The sequence below is a fragment of the Triticum aestivum genome, chromosome 5A, assembly GCF_018294505.1.
Source record: "Triticum aestivum cultivar Chinese Spring chromosome 5A, IWGSC CS RefSeq v2.1, whole genome shotgun sequence".
In the NCBI taxonomy this organism is placed as follows: Eukaryota; Viridiplantae; Streptophyta; class Magnoliopsida; order Poales; family Poaceae; genus Triticum; species Triticum aestivum.
Window position 1 is genome coordinate 150,193,507 of NC_057806.1, and position 10,499 is coordinate 150,204,005.

Here is a 10,499-nt window from a genome sequence, read left to right on the forward strand (position 1 = left end):
CGGACCTCGCCTCACCGCCGCCCGCGGTCAACGGCGCCGGCAGCCGCGCCTCTTCCCCGCCCCGGGCGTCTTTTCCTCCTCCGGCGAGAAGCTCCGGCGAGCATCCGGTCAACCTCGTAGAACGTGCCCCGATCCAGATCTGCTACAGTAAACCCTAATCCGGGGTAGTTTTTTCACTAAGTCCTCAGGATTTTTAGTTCATATGCCCATGTTCGCGGCCCCGTAACTTTGCATCCGTCTCTCCGATTCGGGCATATAGCATATTCATCTCGAAGAGTAAATCCTTTAATTCCATTGCATCATTTTCATTTGAGCTCATCTTGATGCCCGAAATGCTGTTAGAAGGAGGCTTCGTGAGTTAATTGTCAGATCTGCTAGTTCATCTTAGACTTGTCATTTTTGCCATGATTGTTGTGTGCATGATATGCCTATGAGTCCTTCATATGTTTTGTTAAGGATTTTGTCTTCTTTCCAGAGGTGCAACCCATGCATTTTTTTAATGTGTGTGGTGACTTGTGCAAGCTTGCAAAGTGAGGCACCCGGTAAATCTGTTTTCAGGGACTTAGTAGTTTTCACTAAGTCTGGGATTATTTAGTTCATGATGCCATATGTTCATGATGTTTCCTAGTGATTCGTGCCTCTTTTGAGGATGATCAGTAAAGGAGTTTTGTTAATCTTGTTATGATCTATCCTTACATGCCTTTGTTTGCAATTATGGAGCACCCTAGCTTGAGTCAATCGAGCTCTACTTTTGCTTCGTTGTGAATCTAGGCAGATCGTCAACTTGTTCGCGATTTTGCCGATGTTATTGTAGTTGATCCGTGCATGCTATGCCATTGTTCTTGCCATGTATAGCTTGTATTTTGTGCCTTCTTTATGGGTGTATGCTTGTCTTGCCATGACTTGCACCGTAGTGAGTGCATCGAGCTCGTAAACATGCCTTCGTGAGTTATGTTTCAGCAAGTCCCAGTTTTCACTAAGTCTGAAAACTGTTTATGTTTTTGCTATGTTCGTGTGCTTGTTAGTATATTTTGTGACCCCTTTTGGCTCAAGGTCACCAAGGGACTTTTGTTAAGCTTGTTGAGTAGCTCCATTCCATGTCTTTCTTTGTCATGTTCAGGTCCGGTAGCATGTTGTTTTGTTGCCCCGAAGAGGGCTATATGATCTGAAATTCCAAACAAGTGTTAATTTCACTAAGTCTGAGATCTGTTTGCCATTTGCGTTTTTGCCATGCTTGATTGAACCTCGTAATGGATGAATTGGCCGTGGCTCAGTGCTAGTCTTTTGTTAAGCATCTTGAATGCTTCCCTTCCATGTATTTTGTTGCCATGTTTGGATCCTGTGGCATGTTCATTTCATTGCATTTAGATGCCTACTTGCTGTAAATCGCAGACCGTTGTCATTTTTGAGTCGCTTGCCATTTCCAAACCGTAACTCCGATTCCGGCGTTCTTTATATCATTTTCAAGAGATTTCATCCCATCTTCCCAGTGGCATCCTTGGAATTCCAAGTTGAGGCAAGGTTCATGCTTTTCCTGTCATATCTTGCATTTTGCATCCCGCATCGCATCCCGCATAGCATATCATCTTTGCATCGTGTTGTTTGAGTTTGCACGTGGTTGATTGTGTCCTTGTTGCTTGTTTGTCTTGTTTTGGGTAGAGCCGGGAGACGAGTTCGCTAACGAGGAGCCCGTTGAGTTTGCTTTTGAGGATCCAGTCAACTCTGACAACTGTGCAGGCAAGATGATCATACCCTCGAAATCACTACTATCTTTGCTATGCTAGATTGCTCGCTCTTTTGCTATGCCATTGCTACGATGCCTACCACTTGCTTGAAAGCCTCCTGAATTGCCATGTCAAACCTCTAACCCACCATTGTCCTAGCAAACCATTGATTGGCTATGTTACCGCTTTGCTCAGCCCCTCTTATAGCGTTGCTAGTTGCAGGTGAAGATTGGAGGCCGTTCCTTATTGGAACATCTTTTATTTACTTGTTGGGATATCATTATATTGCCATGTTATCTTAATGCATCTATATACTTGGTAAAGGGTGGAAGGCTCGGCCTCTCGCCTAGTGTTTTGTTCCACTCTTGCCGCCCTAGTTTCCGTCATATCGGTGTTATGTTCCCGGATTTTGCGTTCCTTACGCGGTTGGGTTATAATGGGAACCCCTTGATATTTGCCTTGATTAAAGCTTTTCTAGCAATGCCCAACATTGGTTTTACCATTCGCCACCTAGCCTTTTCTTTCCCTTGGGTTCTGCAGACTCAAGGGTCATCTTATTTTAACCCCCCTGGGCCAGTGCTCCTCTGAGTGTCGGTCCACCTGTCAGCTACCGGTGGCCACCAGGGGCAACTCTGGGCTGGCCTACCCGTACCTAGGACAATCTGAGTGTGCCCTGAGAAAGAGATATGTGCAGCTCCTATCGGGATTTGTCAGCACATTCGGGCGGTGTTGCTGGTCTTGTTTTAACCTATCGAAGTATCTTGAGTTACCGAGATACCGAGTCTGATCGGAACGTCTTGGGAGGAGGTCTATTCCTTCGTTGACCGTGAGAGCTTGTCATGGGCTAAGTTGGGACTCCCCTGCAGGGATTGAACTTTCGAAAGTCGTGCCCGCGGTTATGGGCAGATGGGAATTTGTTAATGTCCGGTTGTAGATAACTTGAACCTTAATTAATTAAAATGAATCAACTGAGTGTGTTACCATGATGGCCTCTTCTCGGCGGAGTTCGGGAGGTGGACACGGTGTTGGAGTAATGTTTGCGCAGGTTGCTCTCTAGTTTCTCGCTCGCGCTTTGCCTCCTCTTCTCGCTCTCCTTTGCGAATAAGTTAGCCACCATACTTGCTAGTCGCTTGCTGCAGCTCCACTCTTATTTTACCTTGCCTTACCTATAAGCTCAAATAGTCTTGATCGCGAGGGTGTGAGATTGCTGAGTCCCTGTGGCTCACAGAATACTATTACATCAGATGCAGGACCCGATGATTCCGCTCCAGGAGACGCGTATGAGCTCAAGTGGGAGTTCGACGAAGACTCTCAACGATACTATGTTTCCTTTCCCGATGATCAGTAGTGGTGCCCAGTTGGGGGTGATTGGGACCGTGTCGCATGTTGGGTTCTCTTTTATTTTGGCGCCGTAGTCGGGCCATGAGTGTTTGGATGATGTAATGTTATTTATGTTCTTGATTGACGTGGCGAGTGTAAGCCAACTATGTTATCTCCCCTTTTATTATTATATTACATGGGATGTTGTGAAGATTGACTAACTTGCGACATATGCCTTCAATGCGATTATGTCTCTAAGTCGTGCCTCGACACATGGGAGCTATAGTCGCATTGTGGGTGTTACAAGTTGGTAATCAGAGCCTTCCTCGACCTTAGGAGCCCCATTGCTTGATCGTTTTTAGCGGCCGAGTTGTGTCTAGAAAAATGTTTTGAGTCATTTAGGAATTATATATCGGAGAGCTTAGGAATTCTTTTTACTTCCAAGTCTCCTCATCGCTCTGGTAAGGCATCCTGACGTAGAGTTTTGACTCTTCTCTTCTCAAATTTCATAAAAAAAATTAGGATCACGCGGGTATCTTGGAATCGTTCCGATGGTTTTATGATGAGAACATTGTCTTGGTGCCTCCTGTCAGGGGTTTAGTGGAAGTGTCCCGGGGAGTTGAGCTCTGAGGTGTTGTCATCATAATTTTATCGTTGCAGTTCTGGAATACCTAAGTTTAGTACGCCGACATCGAAAATCTCTTTTATGCAGTTCATTGGTGAGATAACCTCGACGCCACCCAGTACTGGGGCAGGAGTTCGGGAGTATCGCCATAACTTGTATAACAGATGCTTTTCGAAGGTTGAGGTAGATGGTTTCCGAAGTTTTCTTGGTTATGTGTTGAAGGATGGATACAGCTGGATGTAGGATTTGCTAGTTTGGGTGAGATATTATGCTTCCCCTTTATCCCCAACACCTGATTGCATAACCGGAAAAGTTCGGGAGTTTCATAGGTGGGAATTCTAGTAGCTCTAGTTCTTCTTCCACGGATATTGGTTTGAGATTGGGATTTCTTACCGATTATTCGTTCTTGATCCGTACCTTGTTGATTTATTTCTCTACCTTAATTCTTCGTGGCTTCTCAATTTATGGATATGTGACCATTTCAAGAGGAATGCATTCGTTCATTTTGTTCAGATGTGAAGACTATATGTTGCAATTTTCATTCCGTTGGATTTAGCTTCAATATTTATCTATCAATGTGCTAATGGTGGTCAACCTCTTCAGGATGGCTCCTCCAACGCGCATGACTCCGTATCCTGATCCGCCACCACCTCCACCTCCTCCGGAGGCATGGCAAGTTGTGATGGCCGCAACCAATGCAAATACACAGTTGATCATGCAAATTCTTCAAGAGCGCAATCAAGGCAGTCATGGGAATCAAGGCAGCAATATGAGTCACTTTGCTACACTCAACCAGTTCCTTGCTAACGGGCCAAAGACTTTCAGCAATTGTGTTGAGGCAACCGATGCTGACTATTGGCTTGTGGATCTGTGTAAGGATTTTGAGTGCAGTAACGTCAGGCCTGAGGACTTTGTCAAGTTCGCTTCCTCCCAACTCAAAGATCAAGCTGCAGAATGGTTCCAACAGTACAAGGATTCCAGAGGTGGACGTGTTATCACTTGGGATGATTTCCGTCGAGATTTCCGAGCTCATCATATTCCCTAGAGCGTGGTTGAAAGCAAGCGTGAGGAATTCCGCAATCTGAAGCAAGGCTCTTTGTCTGTCTATGACTACAACAAGTTGTTCCGGAAGCTTGCCCGCTTTGCAAAGCAGGACGTCCCTGATGAGAAGAGCATGATATATCAGTTCAGGGGTGGTCTCAGAGAAGATATTCAGCTCACTCTTGTTCTCTTTGAGCCCTTGAGGTACGATGAGTTCTACAACATGGCACTGAAGCAAGAGGCTGCTCAGTTGAGGTGTGATGCTTCCAAGAAGCGAGTCAGAGATGTTACTCCTTCTTCCTCTACTCAAGTGGCCAAGCAGCAGAAGTTTTGGCTTCCTCCTCCTCCGTTCCGTCAGCCATATCAGTACAAGAGCAAAGGTGGCAGTGGTTCTTCCCACCCACCCAACCCTGGCTTTCAGAACAAGACTTCGTCTCAACCTCCAAGATTGAGTGCTCCGTATCACCGTCCGCTTTCAGAGGTCACGTGCAACAAGTGCCAACAGAAGGGTCACTATGCCAACAAGTGTTTCAACCAGAGGCGTCTTCCTCCTCCTCCTCCTGTCAGATCAGCAAGTACAGCTGTGATCAAGCATAACCCCAAGCATGCCAAGGTCAATTTGATGAATGCAGCTCAGGCAGAGGACTCGTCAGATGTGATCATCGGTAACCTTCCTGTTAATGATATTCCTGCAAAAGTTCTTTTTGACACTGGTGCATCGCATTGCTTCATCTCGAGACCGTTTACAAATAGGCATGAATTGGTTTCACAAGTTTTGCCTAGTCCTTTAGCAGTTGTTTCTCCCGGTAAGCGCATGCAGGCTAACTCCATCGTTCCGGATGTTTCTATCACTTTGGGTGACTACAAGTTTCTATCTTCTCCAACGGTTCTCGGTGACTCGGATATTGATCTTATTCTCGGAATGGATTGGCTTTCTAAGCACAAGGCTCAGCTTGATTGTGCAGCCAGGCAGATTCAATTGACTCATTCGTCTGAGGATGTAATTGTCTTTGCCGCTCGGGATAATACCATCCGTCTGTTTTCTCTCAATGAGAAGGGTGAATTCGATGCCATCTCTCAAATTCCAGTCGTTTGCGAATATCAAGACGTCTTTCCAGAAGAGCTTCCAGGAATGCCTCCGCACCGGCCAGTTCAATTCGTTATTGATCTTGAGCCTAGCACGGAACCTGTGTCCAAACGTCCTTACAAGCTCGGACCTAAAGAGTTGAAGGAGCTAAAGAAGCAACTCGATGAGCAAGAAAGAATGGGTCTCATCCAGCCTAGTTCTTCTCCGTGGGGTTGTGGTGTTCTTTTTGTGAAGAAGAAGGATGGAACGGACCGACTTTGTGTTGACTACCGTCGAGTGAATAAGAAGACCATCAAGAACAAATACCCACTTCCCAACATCAATGAGCTGTTCGAACAACTCAAAGGTGCTCAAGTATTCTCCAAGCTTGACCTCCGTATGGGCTATCACCAGATTCGCATTCGTGAAGAAGATATTCCCAAGACAGCATTCAGAACAAGCTTTGGTTCATATGAATACACTGTCATGTCTTTTGGCCTCGCCAACGCTCCTCCAACATTCTCTCATATGATGAATTTCATCTTCAACGCCTACACCAATGACTTCGTTTTGGTCTATCTCAACGACATTCTGGTTTTCTCGAAGAACAAGGAAGATCATGCCAAGCACTTGCGTTAGGTTCTTGATAAGCTCAGAGAACATCAGTTCTACGCCAAGTTCTCCAAGTGTGAATTTTGGCTCGATGAGGTTCTTTATCTTGGTCATATCATCTCTGCCAAGGGCATTGCCGTGAATCCTGAGAAGGTGTCTGCAATTGTGAATTGGGAACCTCCTCAGAACATGAAGCAACTCCGCAGTTTTCTTGGTCTTGCAAGCTATTGCCGAAGATTCATTGAAAACTTTTCTAAGATCGCAAAGCCTCTCTCTAATCTTCTTCAGAAGAACGTCAAGTACGTTTGGTCTCCGGAGTGTGATATTGCTTTCAACACTTTGAAAGAGAAATTGATCACTGCTCCAGTTCTAACTCCACCTGATGAATCCAAGCCGTACGAGGTCTTTTGTGATGCCTCTCTCCAAGGTCTTGGCGCAGTATTAATGCAAGAGAAGAAAGTTGTTGCTTATACATCTCGCCAGTTGAAGCCTAATGAGAAGAACTACCCCACTCATGATCTCGAGGTGGCGGCAGTTGTGCATGCTCTTTTGACTTGGAGACATCTTCTATTGGGAAGAAAAGTGGACATTTTCACTGATCACAAGAGTCTCAAGTACATCTTCACTCAGCCTAATCTCAACCTCAGGCAAACTCGATGGGTCGAAATGATTCAAGAGTATAATCCGAGTATCGAGTATACTCCAGGCAAGGCCAATGTGATTGCTGACGCTTTGAGCAGGAAGGCTTACTGCAACAGTCTGATTCTCAAGCCTTATCAACCCGAGCTTTGTGAAGCTTTCTGCAAACTGAATCTGCAAGTTGTTCCTCAAGGTTTCCTCGCCAACCTTCTAGTCTCTCCTACCTTAGAAGACCAGATTCGCCAAGCCCAGCTTCTTGATGCTATGGTGAAAAAGGTGAAGAGTGGGGTTGCCAAGAGTCAGTCCAAATACAAGTGCTACCGCCTTGATGTCAGGACCCCGACTCGATGTCACATCGATCTAGCCGGTAACACCTCATATCACTTTGCGGCCTCACGCACGGTATCCCCACGGGTGTCGCCTTACCTTTGCCCGGGACCGTTTGCGCCTCTTGGCTCACGTATATGATGGTGTCGCTAGCATCCATATGATAAGGAGCCCGGGCTGACATGACTAGTCGTAAACCCAAAGTGGCACAGACTTACAGGGACAGGCATCCATGACCCAGCTTCGAACGTGTCGGTCATCAGCAAGTGGGTCCGGGCTGTAGCACTGGGCTAGCAGGACTCCGGTAAACCGGGCTGTAGCGGGCTAACAGGACTCCGGTACTCAAAGCGTGACATTTCCCCGAAGGGACAGACACAGGAACGAAGAAGGACACATGCCGGCCAGCCTAAGTGTTCCAGAGCAGTAGCAAGCTACCATGGCTCAGCGGTAACACTAGGAGACATTTCCCGGTAAGAGAGGCTACTAAAGATAAACAACTAGGTAGTCAGATCCCACACATACCAAGCATTTCAATCATACACACAATATGCTCGATATGTGCAAATACAACGAAGCATCACAACATGACTCTACGACACAAGTACTTTATTTAAGGCTCAAGGAGCCATACATAACATACACAAAGGTACGGGTCTCACGACCCAACATACAAGTCATACAGTCATACAAACCAGCAGCGGAAGTAACTTGTCTGAGTACAGACAACTAGTAAAATAAAAGAGGCTTGGAAAGCCTAGCTATACTACATGGTCCTTCACAAGCTCAGGGTCACCACCTGGGCCTTTAGCCTACTCGTTGATGTCAACGTCTACATAGAACCCATCAGAAGGGGTTGCAGCGTCTTCTGTAAAATGTAAATTATAGCAACATGAGTACAAAGGTACTCAGCAAGACTTACATCAGATCCTACATACATGCATATTATCAAGAAGGGTTGGTGGAGTTATTGCAGCAAGCCAGCTTTGACTCTTGGCTAGACTATCCTACGATACTCCAACTTGAAATGGTTTTGCGCACACGAGTCCACTACTCACCACTTCAATACACTACCGAGGATCCGCCTCCGTCTTCCTACGGAAGAGCCATCCTTGGCACTCACACTTATCTTGAGAATTTTAGTAGTTTCCATTTACTTGTCTATGAACTGTATAGGCAACCAAGTAGTCCTTTACCGCGGACGCGGCTATTCGAATAGATTATGATAACCCTGCAGGGGTGTACTTCTTCATACATGTTTCCACCACTTAGCGTCTGCACACGACATGTGCTCGGCAGACTTCAAGCGAAAGCCGACGTGGGTGTAGACCACGACCTACCTAAACACTTAAGCCTCTAGTCCAGGTTTATCGCCTATTCAGGTTCCATCCGCAGGGAGTCCGGCCGAGGTTTCCCATACGGCCCCGAACGATGTGAACAGGGTTCCCGAGATACCTAACGGGTATTCGGTACACCCGGCCACGTACCTACCGCATCACAGCCCACCCCTACGGTCAGCCACGGCCTCCAGTAGGCTACAAACACCAGAAACTACTTGCAACTCCTGGACAGAGAGCTAGGGTGAATAAGAAGTCGAGTGGGGTCATATCTCAGGGCCCAATGCATGGTAGTAACTGTATCTTAAATCACACATACAGATCTCAGTGCTTAAGGTCGGCTTCAATGAAACAACCCACCATGTACTCCTACATGGCCTCTCATCGATACCTTTACCAAATCGTGTTCACCACACCACTCTCATTACCGACATAAACATTTCACTCTAGCCCATCACCCAGATGAACCAAACCTGACACAACTCTAAGCATAGCAGGCATAGCAAGGTAGGAACAACACATACATATGGCTCAATCAACTCCTACACATGCTAGTGGGTTTTATCTAGTTACTGTGGCAATGACAGGTCATGCAGAGGAAATGGGCTCAACTACCGCAGCACACAGCAGTTTGAAACGCGTTGTCTTAATGCAGTAAAAGAGAGCAGGAGCGAGAACATGGGATTGTATCGATATGATCAAATGGTTGGTTGCTTGCCTGATGGTTCGATGCACGGATACAGTTCTTCGTTAGGGTAATCACGGTACTCCTCGGAGGCAGAACCTGTCGTAAAGGACACCTATACACAACCATCACCAAACAATGTGCAACAATATGATGCATGCATGAAACATGGCAATATGAGTGTGTTGGGCTAATGCAACTAAAAACCAGAAGGGTTTGAACAAATTTGAATCAAAGATTCAAATTTCAAACTCAAACATGGCCTTTTAAAGTGCTTTTCCTTGTTCTGCTTAAAACATCAATTTAACTTGTTTGATCATGCATGAAAATAGTACAGATGGATAGATTGGATTTTTCTGATCATTTTTCATATATAATTTGTCTGATTTGGAGTTACAGAATAAAAGTTATGAATTTTTGAAGTTTAAATAATATTCTGGAATTTCCTGATTAAATTTAAATCCAGAAATATAATTATTGCGCCAGCATGACGTCAGCATGACGTCAGTGGTCAACTGCGACTGGCTGAGGTCAAACCTGACGTGTGGGGTCCACACGTCAGTGACAGGGGGGTTTAACAGGGTTAATTTAATCCTAATTAGTAATTAGTGGCGCTGGGGCCCACTGGTCAGTGTCAGGGGGGTTGACTAACAGTGATTAGCACTAATCTGACCACCTGGCCGACGGGGCCCACGCGTCAGTGACTCTGGGGGGTCCTGCCGTGGTCAAGGTGGGTCAAACCCAGCGGCGACATGACGCCGGCGAGGCCCGAGACGGTGGCGCGATGCGGAAACGCGCTACGGGGCACGGGCGAGGCCGTGCTTGGGCTCGTTGGAGAGCCCTTGCTCCCGCGCGTCGAACGGTGGTGGTGGCCGTGCCTGAGGTGGCCTGTACCGTCGACGGTGACGACCGTGGCGGCTGCCGGAGCTCGGTTGAGCTCGGGGTCGAGGCTACAACGGCTGCGGGGATGCGGGGTTGGCACCTACGGCTTCTACGCGGTGCGGTGAGGACGTGGGTGTGCTCGGTTGGGCGCTACGGTGACCGTGGCCACGACGGCGACATCGCCGGCGGCGTCGAGCTTCGGAGCTCAAGGGGGCGGCAGCTACAGGAGGCTAGGGACGACGGG